The sequence below is a fragment of the Hordeum vulgare genome, chromosome 1H (genome assembly GCF_904849725.1).
Source record: "Hordeum vulgare subsp. vulgare chromosome 1H, MorexV3_pseudomolecules_assembly, whole genome shotgun sequence".
In the NCBI taxonomy this organism is placed as follows: domain Eukaryota; kingdom Viridiplantae; phylum Streptophyta; class Magnoliopsida; order Poales; family Poaceae; genus Hordeum; species Hordeum vulgare.
Genome location: NC_058518.1, coordinates 177,298,071 through 177,320,819, shown reverse-complemented (window position 1 = coordinate 177,320,819; position 22,749 = coordinate 177,298,071). Strand labels below are relative to the sequence as shown.

The 22,749-nt window shown below is 45.7% G+C and overlaps 1 long non-coding RNA gene across 1 annotated transcript; it reads right to left on the bottom strand.

Annotated features, from left to right (window-relative positions):
- Nucleotides 1–3,548: 3,548 nt before the first annotated feature.
- Nucleotides 3,549–7,706, bottom strand: LOC123408473. Its single transcript, XR_006612758.1, has 3 exons — nt 7,107–7,706; nt 5,964–6,998; nt 3,549–3,821 (listed from the first exon to the last, which is right to left on the bottom strand). It is a non-coding gene; the product is annotated as an uncharacterized LOC123408473 (long non-coding RNA).
- Nucleotides 7,707–22,749: the final 15,043 nt, after the last annotated feature.

Sequence of the window (22,749 nt, the reverse complement as noted above, 5' to 3'; positions counted from 1 at the left end):
TAGTACAAGTGAAGGCTAGCAAAAGACTGGGAAGCGACCAACTAGAGAGCGACAACAGTTATCAAAATGCATTGAGATTAACTAACATTGAGTGCAAGCATGAGTAGGACATAAATCACCATGAACATGAACATCATAGAGGCTATGTTGATTTTGTTTCAACTACATGCGTGAACATGCGCCAAGTCAAGCCACTTGAAACATTCAAAGGAGGATACCATCCTATGATACTACATCATAGTCATCTCAACATTCATGTTGGCAACCAAGACAAACCATTATAAGCTCCTAGCTAAATAAGCATGGCATAAGCAACTATGATCTCTAAGTTGTCATTGCCAACATGTTTCTCTCACAACAAAGCTGAATCAGGCATGATGAGCTAGTCATAATTACAAAAACAAAATAAATCGAGTTCATACCAGCTTTTCCAGGCTCAGTCACTTCATCATATATCGTCATTATTGCCTTTCACTTGCACGACCGAATGATGTGAACAATGATAAGAGTGCTCGTGCATTGGACTACGCTGGAATCTGTAGGCAAACACAAAGGAGAAGACAAAGTAATATGGCTCTTTGAAAGCTAATTAGGTATGCATGCAAGAGACACTAAACATTGTAACCAATATCTTCTACCTTGACCCAAAAGAAATAGAAAACTATCTACACGGGAAAGCTCCCAACAAGCAAAAGACGAAACATAAAATCTTTTTGGGTTTCCTCAAACTAGACATACACACGAAAAGAAAACAAGAAAAAGAAAATAAACTAGCATGGATGATACAGTGGCAAAGTGTGAACACCGGCTAACAAAGTGAAAGCATAAGCAAGAATGTAAATTCGGTGAGAACACGTACTCCCCCAAGCTTAGGCATTTGGCCTAACTTGGCCTCCTCCCAAGGAGGGAAATAACCAGCTCTGGGGTACTCCGGAGTGGACTGAGGATGCCACTGTTGTGTGAGCTCCTCCGGCTCCCACTGATAAACTGGCGTCTGGTACTCGACTGGCGGCTCGGGCACGGGCCAAGCCCCAATATGCGTAGATGTCCGAGGGCATAATAGTGTACCTGACTGCATGAAGATTGAACAAAGAAGGAGCAAGCAAAGTAATAGTCTCACAAGTACCTTGACTAAATACCAGGTTATAAATCATCATTCCACTTATATCTCTATCAAGAAAGTAATGGCGAACCATGCTATCGTAATCTAGATATCTCTCGGGAAGAAGATCCTCTTCTTACTCATCCAGTCTAATGGGTATCTCAAAGTGTCTGGCAAGCCGGGTAGCATAGATACCTTCATAGACAACACCTTTAGAACGGGTAAGGTTCAACCGTTGAGCTACTATAAGATCGCAAGATCTGGGAACTAAGTGACCCAGCCTTCCCAAGGCCAATCAAACATTTTCCCACAAATAATGAGAAGTACCGAAGCACGGGAAAATGAATGCTAGCAGCTCTAGCGCAAGACACTCCTCTCTCCTCTCCTACAACAATTGTACCGATGAAAGCTTCCAAGTCCCGTGGACGAGGTTCGTGAATATCCCCAACATAAGGTAATTTGCAAACATTGCAAAAATCCTAGAGTGACATGAGCTAAGGAATATCATAAAGTTTGAACTCAACCATAGGAGGATTCATCCTCGGATACGGCTCGTGAGACGGTTCGTGGGACGGATTGCGGGACAGTTCGTGCAATTGATCGCAAGACGGTTCGTGGGACGAATCACGGGACGGATCGTGGGACGGAGCACGGGATGGTTCGAGGGACGTGAAGACGTTCCACTACATCAACCGCGTTTCTTAACGCTTCCTGCTGTGTAATCTACAAGGGTACGTAGATCCAAATCTCCTCTCATAGATGGACATCACCATGATAGGTCTTCGTGCGCGTAGGAAATTTTTTGTTTCCCATGTGACGTTCCCCAATGGGCCGTAGCGCTCGTGCCACCTCCAGGATTCGTCACCGCGAACTGCTGCGAGGCAGGCCGGCTTGGCGATGACGAGCGTGACAATGTACAGCCGATTCCGCGCACTGGGCACCGTGGCGAGAAGGCGCTCGTGCCGATCATGGAGCTTCAGGTACCTGATACGTCTCAAACGTATCTATAATTTTTGCTGGTTTCATGTGGTTATCTTGTCATCTTTGGATGTTTTACGTACCTTTTATATCTTTTTTGGGACTAACTTATAAATACAGTGCCACGTGCCAGTTCCTGTTTTTTCTGTGTTTTTGGCTCTTTTCAGATCTGATTTTGGAACGGAGTCCAAACGGAATAAAATCCCCGAAATGATTTTTCCCGAACGAAAGAAGATCAGGGGGCTTTTGGGCCAAGCCAGGAGGGCTACAGGGAGCCCACAAGCCCCCACTCCGCCACCAGGGGGGCGGTGGGCAGGCTTGTGGCCTCCCTGGCACCCCCCTGACCTAGATCTTGCGCCTATATATTCCCTAAAAATCACAAAAAAATAAAGGGAGCCACGAAAATACTTTTCCACCGCCGCAAGCTTCCGTTTCCGCGAGATCTCATCTGGAGACCCTTCCCGGCGCCCTGCCGGAGGGGACTTTGGAGTTGGAGGTCTTCTTCATCATCATCATCGCCCCTCCAATGACTCGTGAGTAGTTCATTTTTGACGTACGGGTCAGTAGTTACTAGCTAGATGGCTTCTTCTCTCGCTTGGATCTTCAATACAAAGTTCTCCATGATCTTCATGGAGATCTATCCGATGTAATCTTCTTTGGCGGTGTGTTTGTCGAGATTCAAAGAATTGTGGATTTGTGATCAGATTATCTATGATATATATTTGAGTCTTTGTTGATTTCTTATATGCATGATTTGATATCCTTGTAAGTCTCTCCGAGTCTTGGGTTTTGTTTGGCCAACTAGATCTATGATTCTTGCAATGGGAGAAGTGTTTGGTTTTGGGTTCTTACTATGTGGTGACCTTTCCGAATGACAGTAGGGGTAGCAAGGAACACATTGTGTAGTTGCCATCAGGGGTAACAAGGTGGGCTCTGTCGTAGATATGACACTACAAGAAATATGGTCGATAATGACCAGCATTTTGGTCATTGAATCGTCATTATCTTTAATTTATGACCTTCTTATGACCAAAATGCGAACGTCAACAGTTGGCCGTCAAGAATGAACGAACTTGACCTTTCCTGGAATTTGGTCATAACCCTAATGACCAAAAACAATAGGTCAAAGAATTCTTGACCAAAAAGTTGGTCATGACCGATGCTCCTGATCCACGTATGGTGTGAGGTGGCTGAGGTGACATGGCACATGCGATGACATGGACACCACCTATATTCTGACATGACATCATATAATCTGGCCTGGTATTATTCATGGCCCAATGGGCCAAGCCCATAAATACAACCCATTTATTTCTCTCAAGGGACTGTTTTTAGTTGGGCTGTAATTATTTTGCATCCCAATATTATTGAGTATTTTTCCACGAGAATTTTGTTTGCTTTTGTGCATTTTTATCAAAACCACCTTACCATTTTCTACCAAGTTGCATGGCCTAATTAGAACAGGTCATGGCACACTTCAACTCATCTTCTATCCAACAAAAAGATATTCACATTACAATAGATAATACTTGTAACAAATTAAATGGGCATATAATAGCTTGCAATAGTCTAATTTTCATCAATTCACAACCCAACAAAACATAACAAACAACATCACACGAGAGGAAACATCCGTTTTGTTCCACTTGAAGTATGCTTCTTCCAACTTTCGGTTGGAGCTGTTCTACTTGGACGTCCACACCACCCGTAGAAGCTGTTAGTCAACCATGCACCTTGTACTCTTTATGTACATGCAAATATATTACAAGATAAAGACATTAAAAGCCAAATTCGAAATGGCAAAATCATTTAAAATTATGAAGTGCTTGGAATTTGGAATTGCACAATACAAAATTTTAGTGAATCAAAGTGATACGGATTATGGCAGGAAGAAATTAGAAGCTATGTAAAAATGTCCAGTCAGTTCACTCATGCAAATAACAACACATCCAATGAGCAATCAAACAACAAAGCACCATCTTTTTGGTACTGCTGACATTTAATAAATTAATCGATCTAGAGCAACAAAGGATACTAATACAACAAAAATGGAGGAACACGAGCAACTAAACCACCACACATTAATTGATTTTGATAACATACATATGTTAAGTCATCTAACAAGATTCTTTTAACCACAATATTAAATGAAATCAATATAGTCGTAGCAGCATAGATGGTTAAGGATACCATATGACATGCAAAGCACAATTTAGCTTAGATTAGAAAATTTTAAATGAACATTCTAAATCGATCTAGTAACTAGACTAGCAAACACATGTAGATTAACCAATAAAAGAAGAGGAATGATGGGGATCCTTTGAGCAAAATATAATTAGCAAATTACTAAAACGAAGCCATATCTTCTAGACAATATTGACTAGAACAAGATGTATTTGGTAGTACTTTATTACAGAATCGCATAGCATCCTAGGGGAAAACAATGATTTTTGTCTAAATGCGACATGCATACATGCGAAGGAATAGTGGCATTGACTTACATTTATTTGCACCAACAAGATCATCACATCTCTTATTTACTAATTGGAGGCACCTTTTAAGATCTCTCATTAATCCACATCATCAAAATTAATTATACCGTTGGATTGTGGAATTAACGTTCAGGATAAAAAGAATACGTACGTAATGCAGATGGTCCCATGCCACAAAAAATTGGCATCTGACATGTGAAGCATTCCACTACAGTTTTTATAGAAAAAAGAACACGTACATATAGAAGGACTAAACCAACACGTAAACATTCCGCTACAGTTTTTATAGAAAAAACAGCACGTACATATAGAAGGACTACACCAACACGTAAACATTTTGCTATAGTTTTTAAAGAAAAAACAGCACGTACATATAGAATGACTTAACCAACGTGTACATGTAAGAGTAATCCATGATCATGTTCAAGTTCTAAGCACTAACATTACACCTGCCTCTATCTGCCCACAAAAAGGTAAACATATAGTGACCAGTTATCAAGCGTTTAAGACCAAGGATAAAAAGTGTCCACATCCCAATTCCGAGAAAAAACACGTGCATGTTCCATTCAAAAATGAAAAAAACAATACACTTATTTTTCCGAAATTGTTTTTCAGCAGCACACACAATGAATTGTACGCAATGTTCAAATCACATGATAAATAGAGCCTATGTCCCAATTTCCTGAAAAACACGTGCATGTTCCCCTCAAAAATGAAAGAAGACACGTAAAAAATCATCAAGCATCACGTTATGGGGAAGAGAGAGTTAATGCATGATTGCGGAGATTGTGTAAAATGCAGAAACAGCTTTGTTTTTCTTTTTCTGAGTAATTTTTTTCGATGTGAATGTAGTCGAATTGTGGTTGTGCTATATTTACACAGAGCACAACAAACCATTACAATCTTAGACAAACGAATTGAACACAAAATGGAACACACCTTCACCCAAAAGTAGTCGGTAGAATAATATTTTCAAAACATGTTGTACTTCTTCTGATAATTTCAGTTTATTTAATATTCCCAAGGTTTGTATATGCATCATCTTTGGAGAAAAAACAAACCCATGTGAGCCACTATGTCTTGATTAGGGTCTGGATCATCATGAATCCCTTTTGTAAATGTATATCCCAGGAATAATATATCACGGCCAAACTAAATTTTTGTTAGCCAGAATATAAATTATATTATCTTTTTGTACATATCGTTGACTCTTTTAGTGCTAATAATTCAGATTAGGGAAGTGCTAATAATTCATATTAGGAAAGTTAATTTGTAGCTCCCCATTGTTGCTGGTCTAACTAGACTCACTCTCCAGCATAATAACAACACATTTGAAATCTCTATTCAACAAAAATGAATGAGAGGATAGTGCAAGTAAGTAGAGTAAATACCTTCACATAGTAATGCTACCGCAACAAAATGAGGTGTGAAGGGCTGGTAATGAAAGGACACCACCACCAAGAGCCCACTCATGCCCAATCCTTTTCCTTTCTCATCTTGTTCCTCCACGTGGCACTCCAACTCTCTCCGTCGGCTCCAAGAGAAAATAGGATGGTCAAGATCAAAAAGCAGACCAGGAAAACTGAATCCATACATCAAAACACATAGATGTAGTTGAAATATTCTTGTGGACTGAAGGAAATTAAAACTAAATGCCACTACTCAATTTTGCAGGGTGTTGTGCACTGTACATGATTTAATTTTGTGTTGAAAGATGCAGTGGACAAGATCACCACAGAAAGAGAGAGTCTTTGTAACAGGGGTTCAAGTGATTTGACTGATGTTAAGTATGAGTAGTTGTGCTAAATTTAATGTTCAAACTGTCCCTGGCTAGAAGAGAACTTGCAATGCAGTTCTTGTCATTGGAACCTGCAACATCACAGTGAGCACAAAATTTCTGATACTACGAGATCAAAGATTCAGCTACTATGAGAACAAACAGCCAGAAACCATGACCACAAAGATTCAGACATATAGGCATCATATATAGATAGATAGATAGATAGATAGATTAATGACATAGATAGATAGACATGCATCATAGATACATGAGTTCAGAAAGCACCACACATTGTGATCTGCCGAGCTGCTGCATAGATTCAGTTCAGAAAAAATGTACTTCAAACACTAAGTTCACAAATTAAATGAACCCATATATTTGGTTCAGATATTGCTGCAGAAATAAAAAAGGATAGTGTTGCAACAGACTCACTCTTCCTATGGCACTTGCCGAGCTTCAGAAGATGTAGAGATCGGCAAACTGGCCCCATGATGTGGAGCTGATTTTTCTTCCTTGTGCTGCTTGTGCGTGTCTCCACTTCCATCTCATGTTGTATCTGATGCTCCATCAGCTGTTGCTCCATTTGTTGCTTCTCAATCTGTTGCCGCTCCATCTCGGGTGCCTCCGCCTACACCTGTTATTCCATCTGCAACGGCTCCATCTCCATCAGAGGAGCGAGGGGCAGCGTTGGCACCATGCACTCAGGGAGAAAAAAATGGCCACATCACATGGAGCTGGGAATCGAGTTTCTTACCTATGCCTGAATCTAAGATCTAGCCACCACCGTCCTAGGAGACCAATTGGAATAGCCGGTAACAGCACCACCACCACATGCTAATTCAAAAACCAAGGTATCGTACCCCATCGGCCAGCCACAGGTGCGGGATGCGGGTCAGTGGAGTTGATGATGCAGGCTCATGTGCAGGATGACGGTGTGCTCCCTTGTGATGGCCTCCTTCTTCGGCGCTAATTGAGCAGCTCGTCGCCTGATGTTACCTGAGTGTCGACACACAGAAACCCTAAAACCACCATGAAAAAATAGTGACAAAAGGGAGGGCTTCAGACCGATGTTTAGCTTGCCGTTGATCTTGAAAGCCCTCTCGAAGTCGAAGGCGAGGCTATGCAGCTATACGCCGAGATGACGAGGCGAGTGGAGCAAGCCTTCAGGTGAGGAAGTCAAGATCTGAGGCGAGGGGAGGAAGCTTGCCCGTGAGGAAGTAGAGATCTGAGGCGAGGGTTGTGGGATTGAGGTCCTGTGATGGGGTGGATTCGCCAACATGGCCGTAGTCGTGAGGTGGGGAAGAACATGGAGTTGGAGTGCCAGAGGACAGAAGAAGCAGTGGCGGCTAGGGCAGAGGGAGAAGTGGTAGGAGCAGGTTATGTATGTGTGCCTTCGGTTTAGAACCCTAGTTGGTTTGGTGGGCTTCGACCCATCATCGTCCGGTGAGGCTGATCTATATGTCATATTTTTTTAGGAAAAAACCAATATAAATCTTCTAACAACTAAATATATGAACCCAAAATTAGCAAGGTATTAACACTAACAAAATTGACGATTATGCCTAGTGTAGGTGAAACTCGGCAAAGGACAAAAATCGCAAACATTGCTCGACCACTTGAAAGAAAAGAGCATGCACGGATGGATGATGAGAAACATCAAAACTTGTGTGCTGGTTTTTTAAAACATTCAAAAAAATTATGTACAATAAAAGAGGAGATGTCGTCCAATCCGGGACGCATTATCTCATCGTGTCCCCGGACCCTTCACCGCCCTCGCGCGCACTAGTGATGAGCTCGAGGGCGTCATTTTATTTGGATGGAATAATCTCGGTATACCTCACAAAAGTTTATAGAAGTATGAAACAATTTTTGAATACTCAAAAAATTAAAAGGTTTCAAAATTGAATGAATTTATCTTTATCCATCTATTTATCCATGCTATTTTCAAAAATAACCTAAGGTTTCATCTTTTACTATGTTTTCTCCCACCACCCATTCGTCCACCCACCATAAAAGAAAATAAATATAAATTAATCTTTTATTTGTTGGCCCTCATGTGGTACGTGGATCCCATCACCTACTTAGGATATATTACTAAGCATACATTACTACACTTGCACTTTGAAGTGCAGATACATAGGAAAAAAATGACAAGAAGGCACGACGCATGGACAAAATTGTTGATGTGTCATCCAGTCACCTCCACCCACATGATTATGACCTTGTAATTTGGTCATGATGAGTAAGGATAAGATCATAAACAATATTACTTAGCTTAATGACCATTTTTCAAATAAGATTATGACCTTATGGGCACAAATGGTCATGATATTATTGAGTTTAGACCCTCGCAGGTACTCGATGACCTATTTCTGAATTTTGGTCATAGATCTATGACCAATTAAACCGCCATCACTTTTTTTTGTCATAAACGAGTGTTTTTCTTGTAGTGTGAGATTGTCCATCTACATCATGTCATCTTGCTTAAGGCGTTACTCTGTTCTTTTGGACTTCATAAACTAGATGGATGCTGGATAGCGGTCGACGTGTGGAGTAATAGTAGTAGATGCAGAAAGTATCGGTCTACTTGTTTTGGACGTGATGCCTATAGATATAATCATTGTCATACATATCGTCACGACTTTGCGCGGTTCTATCAATTGCTCGATAGTAATTTGTTCACCCACCGTCTACTTGCTTTCATGAGAGAAGCCACTAGTAAACACTGTTGGGTAACGTAGCATAAATTAAAAAATTTGCTACGCATGTTCAGATCTTCCTATGGAGAGACCAGCAACGAGAGAGGGGTAAGAGCATCTTCGTACCTTTGAAGATCGCTAAGCGGAAGCGTTGCTAGAACGCGGTTGATGGAGTCGTACTCGCAGCAATTCCGATCTAGTGCCGAACAACGGCACCTCCGCGTTCAACACACGTGCAGCCCGGAGACGTCTCCCGCACCTTGATCCAGCAAGGAGGATGGAAAGGTTGGGGAAGAAGTCCAGCAACACGACGGCGTGGTGTCGGTGGAGAGACGAGGTCTCCCGGCAGGGCTTCGCCAAGCACCGGCGGAGAGGAGAAGGAAGAAGAGCAGGGCTGCGCCGAGGGAGAGGGAAAAGTTTGTTCTCCAAAGGCCAAAACCCCTCTATATTCATAGGAGGAGGGGGAGGGGGTGCACCACCCCCCTCCCCCCTAGGGGGTGCGGCAGCCACCAGATGGGAGGGGGCGGCGGCCAGGGCAGGGAAAGAGGGGGGCGCGCCCTAGGTGGGCCTTGGGCCTCATCTGCGCCTAGGGTTTCCCCCTCCCCCCTTCTCTGGTGCGCATGGGCTGGGTGGGGGGCGCACCAGCCCACCTAGGGGCTGGTTCCCTTCCCCACTTAGCCCATCTAGCCTCCCGGGGTCGTTACCCCCTTCGGTGGTCCCCCGGGGCCACCTCGGGTGGTCCCGGTGGTCCTGGTACATTACCGGTGACGCCCGAAACACTTCCGGTGTCCAAAACCATCCGTCCTATATATCAATATTTACCTCCGGACCATTCCGGAGCTCCTCGTGACGTCCGGGATCTCATCCGGGACTCCGAACAACTTTCGGTAACCTCGTACAACAATTCCCTATAACCCTAGCGTCATCGAACCTTAAGTGTGTAGACCCTACGGGTTCGGGAGACAGGCAGACATGACCGAGACACCTCTCTGGCCAATAACCATCAGCGGGGTCTGGATACCCATGGTGGCTCCCACTAGCTCCACGATGATCTCATCGGATGAACCACGATGTCAAGGATTCAATCAATCCCGTATACGATTCCCTTTGTCTGTCGGTATAGAAGTTGCCCGAGATTCGATCGTCGGTATACCTATACCTTGTTCAATCTCGTTACCGGTAAGTCCCTTTACTCGTTCCGTAGCATGTCATCGTGTGACTAACTCCTTAGTCAAATTGAGCTCATGATGATCTTCTACCGAGTGGGCCCAGAGATACCTCTCCGTGACACGGAGTGACAAATCCCGATCTCGATTCGTGCCAACCCAACAGACACTTTCGGAGGTACCCGTAGTGCACCTTTATAGTCACCCAGTTACGTTGTGATGTTTGATACACCCAAAGCACTCCTACGGTATCCGGGAGTTGCACAATCTCACGGTCGAAGGAAAAGATACTTGACATTAGAAAAGCATTAGCATACGAACAATACGATCTAGTGCTAGGCTTAGGATTGGGTCTTGTCCATCACATCATTCTCTCAATGATGTGATCCCGTTATCAATGACATCTAATGCCCATGATCAGGAAAGCATGATCATCTATTGACTAACTAGCTAGCCAACTAGAGTCTTGCTAGGGACACATTGTGATCTATTCATTCACACATGTATTACTGTTTCCTGTTAATACAATTATAGCATGAATGATAGACGATTATCATGAACAAGGAAATATGATAATAACCATTTTATTATTGCCTCTAGGGCATATTTCCAACAGTCTCCCACTTGCACTAGAGTCAATAATCTAGTTACATTGTGATGTATCGAACACCCATAGCATTATGGTGCTGATCATGTTTTTCTCGTGGAAGAGGTTTAGTCAACGGGTCTGCAATATTCAGATCCGTGTGTACTTTACAAATATCTATCACTCCACTCTGGACATGGTCCTGGATGGAGTTGTAGCGGCGCTTGATGTGCTTCATCTTCCGGTGAAATCTGGGCTCCTTGGCTATGGCAATGGCTCCAGTGTTATCACAGAAGAGTGTCATAGGACCCGACGCGCTTGGAACCACTCCAAGGTCGGTGATGAGCTCCTTCATCCATATTCCTTCATGAGCCGCTTCTGAAGCAGCTATGTACTCCGCTTCACATGTAGATGCTGCCACGACTTCTTGCTTGCTGCTGCACCAGCTCACTGCCCCACCATTCAACACATATACGTATCCGGTCTTAGACTTAGAGTCATCCGGATCTGTGTCGAAGCTAGTGTCGATGTAACCCTTTACGACGAGCTCTTCGTCACCTCCGTAAACGAGAAACATTTCCTTAGTCCTTTTCAGGTACTTAAGGATATTCTTGACCGCTGTCCAGTGTTCCGTACCGGGATCACTTTGGTACCTCCCTACCAAACTTATGGCAGGGTTTATATCAGGTCTGGTACACAGCATGGCATACATTAGAGAGCCCACTGTTGAAGCGTAGGGGACATAACTCATCTTGTCTCTATCTGCTGCCGTGGTCAGTGACTGAGTCTTACTCAATCTCATTCCTTGCAAAACTGGCAAGAACCCTTTCTTTGAGTTTTGCATATTGAGCTTCTTCAATATCTTGTCAAGGTATGTACTTTGCGAAAGACCTATGAGGCGTCTCCATCTATCTCTATAGATCTTGATGCCTAATATGTATGCAGCTTCTCCAAGGTCCTTCATTGAACAACTCTTGTTCAAATAGGCCTTTATGCTCTCCAACATCTCTATATTATTCCCCATCAATAATATGTCATCCACATATAGTACGAGGAAAGCTATAGAGCTCCCACTCACTTCTTGTACAGACAGGCTTCTCCGTAAACCTGTATGAACCCAAACGCTTTAATCACCTCATTAAAGCAAATGTTCCAACTCCGAGATGCTTGCACCAGCCCATAGATGAAGCACTAGAGCTTGCACACTTTGTTAGCACCCTTAGGGTCGACAAAACCTTCTGGTTGCATCATATACAACTCTTCCTTAAGGTTCCCGTTAAGAAACGCTATTTTGACGTCCATTTGCCAAATTTCATAATCATAAAAGGCCGCAATTGCTAACATGATTCGGACTGATTTCAGCTTCGCTACGGGAGAGAAAGTCTCTTCATAGTCAACTCCTTGAATTTGTCGAAAACCCTTTGCGACAAGTCGACCTTTCTAAACGGTTACATTACCGTTTGCATCAGTCTTCTTCTTGAAGATCCATTTATTTTCTATGGCTCGCCGGTCATCGGGCAAGTCCACCAAAGTCCATACTTTGTTCTCATAGATGGATCCTATCTCGGATTTCATGGCCTCAAGCCATTTGTTGGAATCTGGGCCCGCCATCGCTTCTTCATAGTTCGAAGGTTCACCGTTGTCTAACAACATGATTTCCATCACAGGGTTGCCGTACCACTCTGGTGCGGAGCGTACCCTTGTGGACCTTCGCGGTTCAGTAGTAACTTGATCCAAAGCTTCATGATTATCATCATTAACTTCCTCTTCAGTCGGTGTAGGCGCCACATGAACAACTTCCTGCGCTGCGCTACTTTCCTGTTCGAGAGGGGGTGTAATCACCTCATCAAGTTCGACCTTCCTCCCACTTACTTCTTTCGAGAGAAACTCTTTCTCTAGAAAGGATCCGTTCTTGGAAACAAAGGTTTTACCTTCGGATCGAAGATAGAAGGTATACCCAATAGTTTCCTTAGGGTATCCTATGAATACGCATTTCTCCGCTTTGGGTCCGAGCTTTTCTGGTTGAAGTTTCTTCACATAAGCATCGCAGCCCCAAACTTTAAGAAACGACAACTTAGGTTTCTTGCCAAACCATAGTTCATACGGTGTCGTCTCAACGGATTTAGACGGTGCCCTATTTAAAGTGAATGCTGCAGTTTCTAATGCGTATCCCCAAAATGATAGCGGTAAGTCGGTGAGAGACACCATATATCGCACCATATCTAATAAAGTGTGATTACGACGTTCAGACACGCCGTTGCGCTGCGGTGTGTCAGGCGGCGTCAGTTGTGAAACGATTCCACACTTTCTTAGGCGTGTGCCAAACTCGTGACTCAAATATTCTCCTCCACGATCAGATCGTAGACATTTAATTTTTCTGTCACGTTGATTCTCAACCTCACTCTGAAATTCCTTGAACTTTTCAAACGTCTCAGATTTGTGCTTCATCAAGTAGATATACCCATACCTACTCAAATCATCGGTGAGAGTGAGAACATAACGATAACCACCGCGAGCTTCAACGTTCATTGGACCACACACATCAATATGTATTATTTCCAATAAGTCGGTTGCTCTCTCCATTATTCCTGAGAATGGAGTCTTAGTCATCTTGCCCATGAGGCACGGTTCGCATGTGTCAAATGATTCAAAGTCAAGAGACTCTAATAGTCCATCAGTATGGAGCTTCTTCATGCGCTTAACGCCGATATGACCAAGGCGGCAGTGCCACAAGTATGTGGGACTATCATTATCAACTTTGCATCTTTTGGTACTCACACTATGAATATGTGTAACATTACGATCGAGATTCATCAAGAATAAACCATTCACCAGCGGAGCATGACCATAAAACATATCACTCATATAAATAGAATAACCATTATTCTCTGACTTAAATGAGTAGCCGTCTCGCATTAAGCAAGACCCTGATACAATGTTCATGCTTAAAGCTGGTACTGAATAACAATTATTAAGGTTTAAAACTAATACCGATGGTAGATGTAGAGGTAGCGTGCCGACGGCGATCACATCGACTTTTGAACCATTCCCGACGCGCATCGTCACCTCGTCCTTGGCCAGTCTCTGCTTATTCCGCAGTTCCTTCTTTGAGTTGCAAATGTGAGCAACAGCACCGGTATCAAATACCCAGGAGCTACTACGAGCGCTAGTAAAGTACACATCAATAACATGTATATCACATATACCTTTAACGTTGTCGGCCTTCTTGTCCGCTAAGTATTTGGGGCAGTTCCGCTTCCAGTGACCCTTTCCCTTGCAATAGAAGCACTCAGTCTCAGGCTTGGGTCCGTTCTTTTTATTCTTCCCGGCATCTGGCTTACCGGGCACGGCAACAGCTTTGCAGTCTTTCTTGAAGTTCTTCTTACCCCTGCCTATCTTGAAACTAGTGGTCTTGTTGACCATCAACACTTGATGCTCCTTCTTGATTTCTACTTCTGCAGTCTTGAGCATCGAGTACAACTCGGGAATGGTCTTCTCCATCCCTTGCATGTTGTAGTTAAGCACAAAGCCTTTGTAGCTTGGTGGGAGAGACTGGAGGATTCTGTCAATGATAGCATCATCCGGAAGTTCGACTCCAAGTGAAGTCAGACGACCGTGTAACCCAGACATTTTGAGTATGTGCTCACTGACAGAACTGTTCTCCTCCATCTTACAGCTGAAGAACATGTCGGAGACTTCATATCTCTCGACACGGGCATGAGCTTGAAAAACTAGCTTCAGCTCTTGGAACATCTCATATGCCCCGTGTTGCTCAAAACGTCTTTGGAGCCCCGTTTATAAACTGTATAACATGCCACACCTGACCAGAGAGTAGTCATCACTCCGCGCTTGCCAGACATTTAGAATGTCCTGGGCTGCTGCGGGAGCGGGAGGGTCACCTAGCAGCGCATTAAGGACATAAGCCTTTTTAGCTGCTTCAAGGATGAGCTTCAGGTTGCGAACCCAGTCCGCATAGTTGCTACCATCATCTTTCAGCTTGTTTTTCTCTAGGAAAGCGTTGAAGTTGAGGTTGACGTTGGACATCTACAATATTTGTAAAGACAACTTTTAGACTAAGTTCATGACAATTAAGTTCATGTAATCAAATTAAGTAGGAACTCCCACTTAAATCGACATCCCTCTAGTCATCTAAGTGATACATGATCCATGTTGACTAACCCGTGTCCGATCATCACGTGAGACGGACTAGTCACCATGGTGAGCAACTTCATGCTGATCGTATTCAACCATACGACTCATGTTCGACCTTTCGGTCTCTTGTATTTGAGGTCATGTCTGTACATGCTAAGCTCGTCGAGTCAACCTAGGTGTTTCGCGTGTGTAAATCTGGCTTACACCCATTGTATGCGAACGTTAGAATCTATCACACCCGATCATCACGTGGTGCTTCGAGACAACGAACCTTCGCAACGGTGCACACTTAGGGGAATACGTTCTCGAAATTTTAAGAGGGATCATCTTATTATGCTACCATCGTTTTAAGCAATAAGATGTAAAACATGATAAACATCACAATGCAATCATAGTGACATGATATGGCCATTATCATCTTTGCTCTTTCGATCTCCATCTTCAGGCATCGCATGATCATCATCGTCACCGGCGTGACACCATGATCTCCATCATCATGATCTCCATCATCGTGTCTCCGTGAAGTCGTCACGCCAACTACTACTATCACTACTACTATGGCTAACCTTTAGCAATGAAGTAAAAGTAGTAAGCACATGGCGTTGCATCTCATACAATAAATTAAGACAACTCCTATGGCTCCTGCCAGTTGTCATACTCATCGACATGCAAGTCGTGAAACCTATTACAATAACATGATCATCTCATACATCATACATGCAACATCACAACTTTGGCCATATCACATCACATGTCAAACCCTGCAAAAACAAGTTAGACGTCCTCTAATTGTTGTTGCAAGTTTTACGTGGCTGATTTGGGTTTCTAGCAAGAACGCCTTCTTACCTACGTGACAGCCACAACAATGATATGCCAAAGCTATTTACCCTTCATAAGGACCCTTTTCATCAAATCCAATCCGACTAGAGTAGGAGAGACAGACACCCGCTAGCCACCTTTATGCACGATGTGCATGTGTGTCGGTGGAACCAGTCTCACGTAAGCGTACGTGTAAGGTCGGTCCGGGCCGCTTCATCCCACAATACCGCCGGAAAAGAATAATACTAGTAACGGCAAGCAAATTGACAAACCATCGCCCACAACTTTTGTGTTCTACTCGTGCATAGAATCTACGCATAGAAAACCTGGCTCGGATGCCACTTTTGGGTAACGTAGCATAAATTCAAAATTTTCCTACGCATGTTCAGATCTTCCCATGGAGTGACCAGCAACGACATAGGGGTAAGAGCATCTTCGTACCTTTGAAGATCGCTAAGCGGAAGCGTTGCTAGAACACGGTTGATGGAGTCGTACTCGGAGCGATTCCGATCTAGTGCCGAACAACGGCACCTCCGCGTTCAACACACGTGCAGCCCGGAGACGTCTCCCGCACCTTGATCCAGCAAGGAGGCGGGAGAGGTTGGGGAAGAAGTCCAGCAACACGACGGCATGGTGTCGGTGGAGAGACGAGGTCTCCCGGCAGGGCTTCGCCAAGCACCGGTGGAGAGGAGGAGGAAGAAGAGCAAGGCTGCGCCGAGGAGAGGGAAAAGTCTGTTCTCCAAAGGCCAAAACCCCTCTATATTTATAGGAGGAGGGGGAGGGGGGTGCGCCACCCCTAGGGTTCCCCCCTAGGGGGTGCAGCAGCCACCAGATGGGAGGGGGCGGCGGCCAGGGCAGGGAAAGAGGGGGGCGTGCCCTAGGTGGGCCTTGGGCCTCATCTGCGCTTAGGGTTTCCCCCTCCCCCCTTCTCTGGTGCGCATGGGCTGGGTGGGGGGCGCACCAGACCACCTAGGGGCTGGTTCCCTTCCCCCACTTAGCCCATATAGCCTCCCGGGGTCGTTGCCCCCCTTCGGTGGTCCCCCGAGGCCACCTCCGGTGGTCCCGGTGGTCCCGGTACATTACTGGTGACGCCCGAAACACTTCCGGTGTCCAAAACCATCCGTCCTATATATCAATCTTTACCTCCGGACCATTCCAGAGCTCCTCGTGACGTCCGGGATCTCATCCGAGACTCCGAACAAATTTCGGTAACCTCGTACAACAATTCCCTATAACCCTAGCGTCATCGAACCTTAAGTGTGTAGACCCTACGTGTTCGGGAGACAGGCAGACATGACGGAGACACCTCTCTGGCCAATAACCATCAGCAGGGTCTGGATACCCATGGTGGCTCCCACTAGCTCCACGATGATCTCATCGGATGAACCACGATGTCAAGGATTCAATCAATCCCGTATACGATTCCCTTTGTCTGTCGGTATAGAACTTGCCCGAGATTCGATCGTCGGTATACCTATACCTTGTTCAATCTCGTTACGGGTAAGTCTCTTTACTTGTTCCGTAGCACATCATCGAGTGACTAGCTCCTTAGTCACATTGAGCTCATGATGATGTTCTACCGAGTGGGCCCAGAGATACCTCTCCGTCACACGGAGTGACAAATCCCGATCTCGATTCGTGCCAACCCAATAGACACTTTCGGAGGTACCCGTAGTGCACCTTTATAGTCACCCAGTTACGTTGTGACGTTTGATACACCCAAAGCACTCCTACGGTATCCGGGAGTTGCACAATCTCACGGTCGAAGGAAAAGATACTTGACCTTAGAAAAGCATTAGCATACGAACAATACGATCTAGTGCTAGGCTTAGGATTGGGTCTTGTCCATCACATCATTCTCCCAATGATGTGATCCCGTTATCAATGACATCTAATGCCCATGATCAGGAAACCATGATCATCTATTGACGAACGAGCTAGCCAACTAGAGGCTTGCTAGGGACACATTGTGATCTATTCATTCACACATGTATTACTGTTTCCTGTTAATACAATTATAGCATGAACGATAGACGATTATCATGAACAAGGAAATATGATCATAACCATTTTATTATTGCCTCTAGGGCATATTTCCAACAAACACTACGGCCCCCGGTTCTATTCACATCTATCGTTAACACTTTCGCTTTTACTTTGCTTTGTTACTTTGCTGCTTTCAGTTCTCACTTGGCGAACAATCTATAAGGGATTGACAACCCCTTCATAGCGTTGGGAGCAAGATTTTTGTGTTTATGCAGGCTCTTGAGATACTCTTTCACTGGATCGATACCTTGGTTGTCAAACTAAGGGAAATACTTACCACTGTTGTGCTAAATCACCCTTTCCGCTTCGAGGGAACACCAACGCAAGGCTCCAAGGCCACAGGTGAAATCATTTGCATATTTGCCTAGGAAGTCCCTTAATGCATAGCCGTAGCATAAGGATTCCTGGTGCCGTTGCTGAGGAGTATCAAGCAACAATCCTATTTCTTGCGCCGTTGGAAGGTCTTTTGTTGCAGTAGCAGTACCCGCCATGGATCGTGATCTTGCAGCCGCTTTCCTCAAGCTGCCTGAGGCTGATGATGCCGCTGCGAAGACGAGGGATGTGGTAGATGTCGGCCAGGGCGAGGTGATCACCGTTCACGCAGCCGAAGAGCATGGTCCCGTGCCCTTTTATCTCCACCAACGACCCGTCCCCGAACTTCACCGTGCCCGTGATGGTGGTGTCCAGCTCCGAGAAGGCAAAGAGATGCCCTATCATGTGGTTGCTCGCCCCTGTGTCGAGGAACCAGGCGTCGTCATGGCGTGGATCGTTAGCGAGGAGGGCGGGCTTGTCCACCTGTTCACCATGCGTGCCGTCCCCGTTCAGCTGCGTCGTTGGTGCGTTCACTTGCGCCATCATCAGTGACGGTCCGTTGTCATCGCTGATGTTGTAGGTGCGGATGAGGAGGGCGGCTTTCTCCTCTTCGCCGACCAGAACGAGGTGTGCTTGTGCACATGGCTGCTGCTGCTGCCCTTTGCGTTCTCGCCGTGGCTCTTTGCAGTCCCGCACGATGTGCCCTGCATACTTGTTGCAGTTGTAGCACTTGACCTGTGACATATCACGGTCTGAGCTACCCTTGCCGTTCTGCTGCTTGCCCCGGCCCTTCTTCCCGCTGCCGCCGCCGGAGTTAGAGCCCTGCTCCTTCATCCTCCTCCCGCGCGCGATCCATTCTTCCTCCATGAGGAGGAGCTGGGATCCTATTCCCTCCGACGAGCCGTCCCCGTACCGCTTTTCAGCAGAGGTGAGACGGCCGATCAGCTCCTCTGCAGACTGCTCCTCGAGATCGAGCAACGTCTCGATCGAGCAGGCTATCTGCGAGTATTTAGGGGGTACTGCATTGAGGATTTTTTCTACTATTTTTACCTCCTCCACTTGTCTCCCAGGGATCACAGATTGTTGGCGACATTCGTGGCGCGGATGGCAAAGCTTTCGAGCATCTCGCCGTCCTTCAATGCCAGTGCTTCGAACTCCCTGCGGAGGCGCTGCGTCGTCACGTTGCGCGCACGGTGCACCCCCATCTTCATCAGCTTGACACCCTCCCACGCCTCTGCGGAGGTGGCCTTGGAGGTGAGGATGGGGACCAGCTCCGGTGGCACTGCTCAGATCAATGCCGACAGGGCCGCCATGTCCTCGTGATCTCCCGGCTCTCCCATGCCGGACATGGCCTCCGAGAGGCCTTGTGCGCGCAGGTTGATTTTCATCACCTGCGCCCACAAGGTGATGTGGGATCGATGTAGTTTGTCGATGTTAGTGTGGGGTAGACGATGTGGGAGCTTGCGCCGGCGTTGCGGATCACGGGCTCGTGGACGACGACCTCCTTGCCGCCCCTCCGAATCACGCTCCTTCCGCATGGTCGCGTCGACAACATTCGTGACGGCGACCTCGTTGGCGACTTGCGCCCCCCTTCTCCACTGCCTCTCCATCCTTGTTGCTGCCGTCCATGGCACTCCCGGGGCTGCGCGAACACTAGCTGTGATGCCAATTGTCAGCCGGCGACAACAACTTGCACTGAATTCAGATAGAGAGAGGTGGTTTGCGTTGTGAAAAACTTGGTACTTTTCTGTTCTTCTTCTTCGTTATTTAAGGTACTAATTACAGGGAAAACGGGGTAGTGATCCGAGCTTCACGGCGTGCCATCCCACGCCCGCTCGCCACTTCCCATGATGCCACCATGCTCGCATGAACTCGTGCCATCCCATGATGCGTGCACGGCTGCTGCCCTAACTAACTAACTTGGAAAACAAGCTGACTAACAACTAACTAACCTAGCAAAAGCAACGGACCGGCCAGTGCACAAACAAGCTCGTGCAGCAGGCGTTTTATTTGCTCTAACTGAAAGCTAACCTGACGACTAAACATGCGCAGGTTTACACAACTAACAACCCAGGCCCCGGCGCCCACCTCACGGTTCAGCCGACCTCTGGTCCCTGCGGCCATGGCGTCCGACCCTGACAGCATAGTGTCGATCTTCTCGCGCCTCCATCCCGTTGTGTCAGGGCTCGGCCTCTTAGGCTCGTCTGGTTCGGCTTGTTCCTCGACCGTGGCCAGCGGCGCGCCTTCGGTTCATGCCCCTGAGACAGCGGCGGGTGCGGCGGCGCCTTGGAGGAATCGTGACCCTTCGCGCAGGGCTCTGTGGCACAAGCACAAGGCGCTTCACAAGCAAGCGACGGCGGCTGGTTCATGGTAGCACTCGCCAGCGTTCTCGCCAGGACGCAAGGAAATCCCTACAGATCTCGTTAGGCTATGCTTCAAGTGCTTTCGTGAGGGACACCACAGGGATGACTACAAGTTCAAGCCGCTTTGCATTCGGTGTGGGCTGGAAGGTCACATCTCGTCGGACCAGAAGCGGCCAAGAAGCCCAATATCAGAGGAGGACCTCAGGCGCGAGGTAGTTGGCAACATGGTGTGGACTTTCTCTACGTCGGTGTCTGCCGGACTTGCGTACAGGCTGTCGCCGGCTACTAGACAGGTCTCTTCGAGGGAGGGCCCCTCGCCGGTTCTGGTGATCATCGTACATGTGGGGTCTAGACAGGCTATGGCTCCGTCCGTGGCCATGGGAGGCATCTGCGTTTTGGGTTAGTCTCTTGAGATGAAGGACCTGGCGCGGTGCCTATAGCTGGCGGTAGTTGCTTATGTCGGTGGCTCTTGGCCTATGGTGTCCTGCGCCGAGGCGGCAGAAGCAATTGCTGTGGAGCTGCACATTCTTGATCACAGCTTCTCTATCCACAAGTTTCACCCGGAGGACTTTCTGGTGGTCTTCTCTTCGTCGGAGTATCGTAACATGGCGTTGGCAGCGGGCACCGTGGATCACGGCCGGTTCAAGCTGTTCGTCCGGCCATGTCTTCGCCAAGCTCATGCGCCTTCTTCTACCTCTTGATCTTGCGTTGGTTTTTCCTTGAAGAGGAAAGGGTGATGCAGCGAAGTAGATAAGTATATTTTCCTCAATTTGTTGAGAACTAAAGTATAAATCCAGTAGGAGGAACAAGCAAGGCCCCAATAGTAGTACCTACAAAAATAATCAAACTCTTGCATCCAACGCTATAAAGGGGTTGTCAATTCCTTCATGGTTATTTGCAAGGATGAGATCTGATGAAGATAGATATAAAATATTGAGGAAACAAAAGTAAATAAATTGCAGTAAAATATTTTTGATTTTTGGTTTATAGATCTGAAAATATAATATGGAAAATACACCCGGGGGACATAGGTTTCACTAGATACTTCTCTCATAAAGGAAAATAATACGGTTGGTGAACAAATTACTGTCGAGCAATTGATAGAAAAGAAAATAATTATGAAGATATCTAAGGCAATGATTATGCATATAGGCATCACGTCCGTAACAAGTAGACAGAAATGATTCTCCTCTACTACTATTACTCCACACATTGACCGACTCCTGCCTGCATCTAGAGTATTAACTTCATGAAGAACAGAGTAATGCATAAAGTACGATGACATGATGTAAACGGATAAATTCAGGCAATATGATGAAACCCCCATATTTTTACCCTTGATGGCAACAATACAATACGTGCCTCGCTACCCCTACTGTCACTAGGTGAGGACACCGCAAGATTGAACCCAAAACTAAGCACTTCTCCCATTGCAAGAATTACCAATCTAGTTGGCAAACCAAACCAATAATTTTAAGAGACTTGCAAATATATGAAATCATGCATATAAGAATTCAGATGAGACTCAAATAATATTCATAGATAATCTGAACATAAACTCACAATTCATCGGATCTCGACAAACACACCGCAAAAGAGTATTACATTTGATAGATCTCCATGAAGATCATGAACAACACGGTATTGAATATCAAAGAGAGAGAAGAAGCCATCTAGCTACTAGCTATGGACCCGTAGGTCTGTGGTGAACTACTCACACATCATCGGAGGGGCAATGGAGTTGATGTAGATGCCCTCCATGATAAATTCCCTCTCTAGCAGATTACTGGAAAAGGCTCCTAGATTGGATCTCTCGGGAACAGAGGCTCCCGGCGGCGTAAAAGTATGTTCATGGGTCCTTTTTGGTGATATAGGCCAAGAAATGGGTCCTTGTTTCCCTACAAGCCAGGGGTGCGACCACCCCCCTAGGCCGCGCCCCGCAGGCTTGTGGCTTCCCGACAAGTGCCTTGCCCCATAATCCAAGTCTCCTGGGTGTCTTCTGGACCAAGAAAAATCTTTCCAGAGATTTTGTTCCATTTGGACTTCGTTTAATATTCCTTATCTACAATATTCAAAAACGTGGAAAAAAAACAGAAACTTGCACTAGGCTCTAGATTAATAGGTTAGTCCCAAAAATAATATAAACAACATATTAATGCATATGAAACATCCAAAATATATAATATAATAGCATGGAACAATAAAAAATTATAGATACGTTGGAGACGTATCAAGCATCCCCAAGCTTAATTCC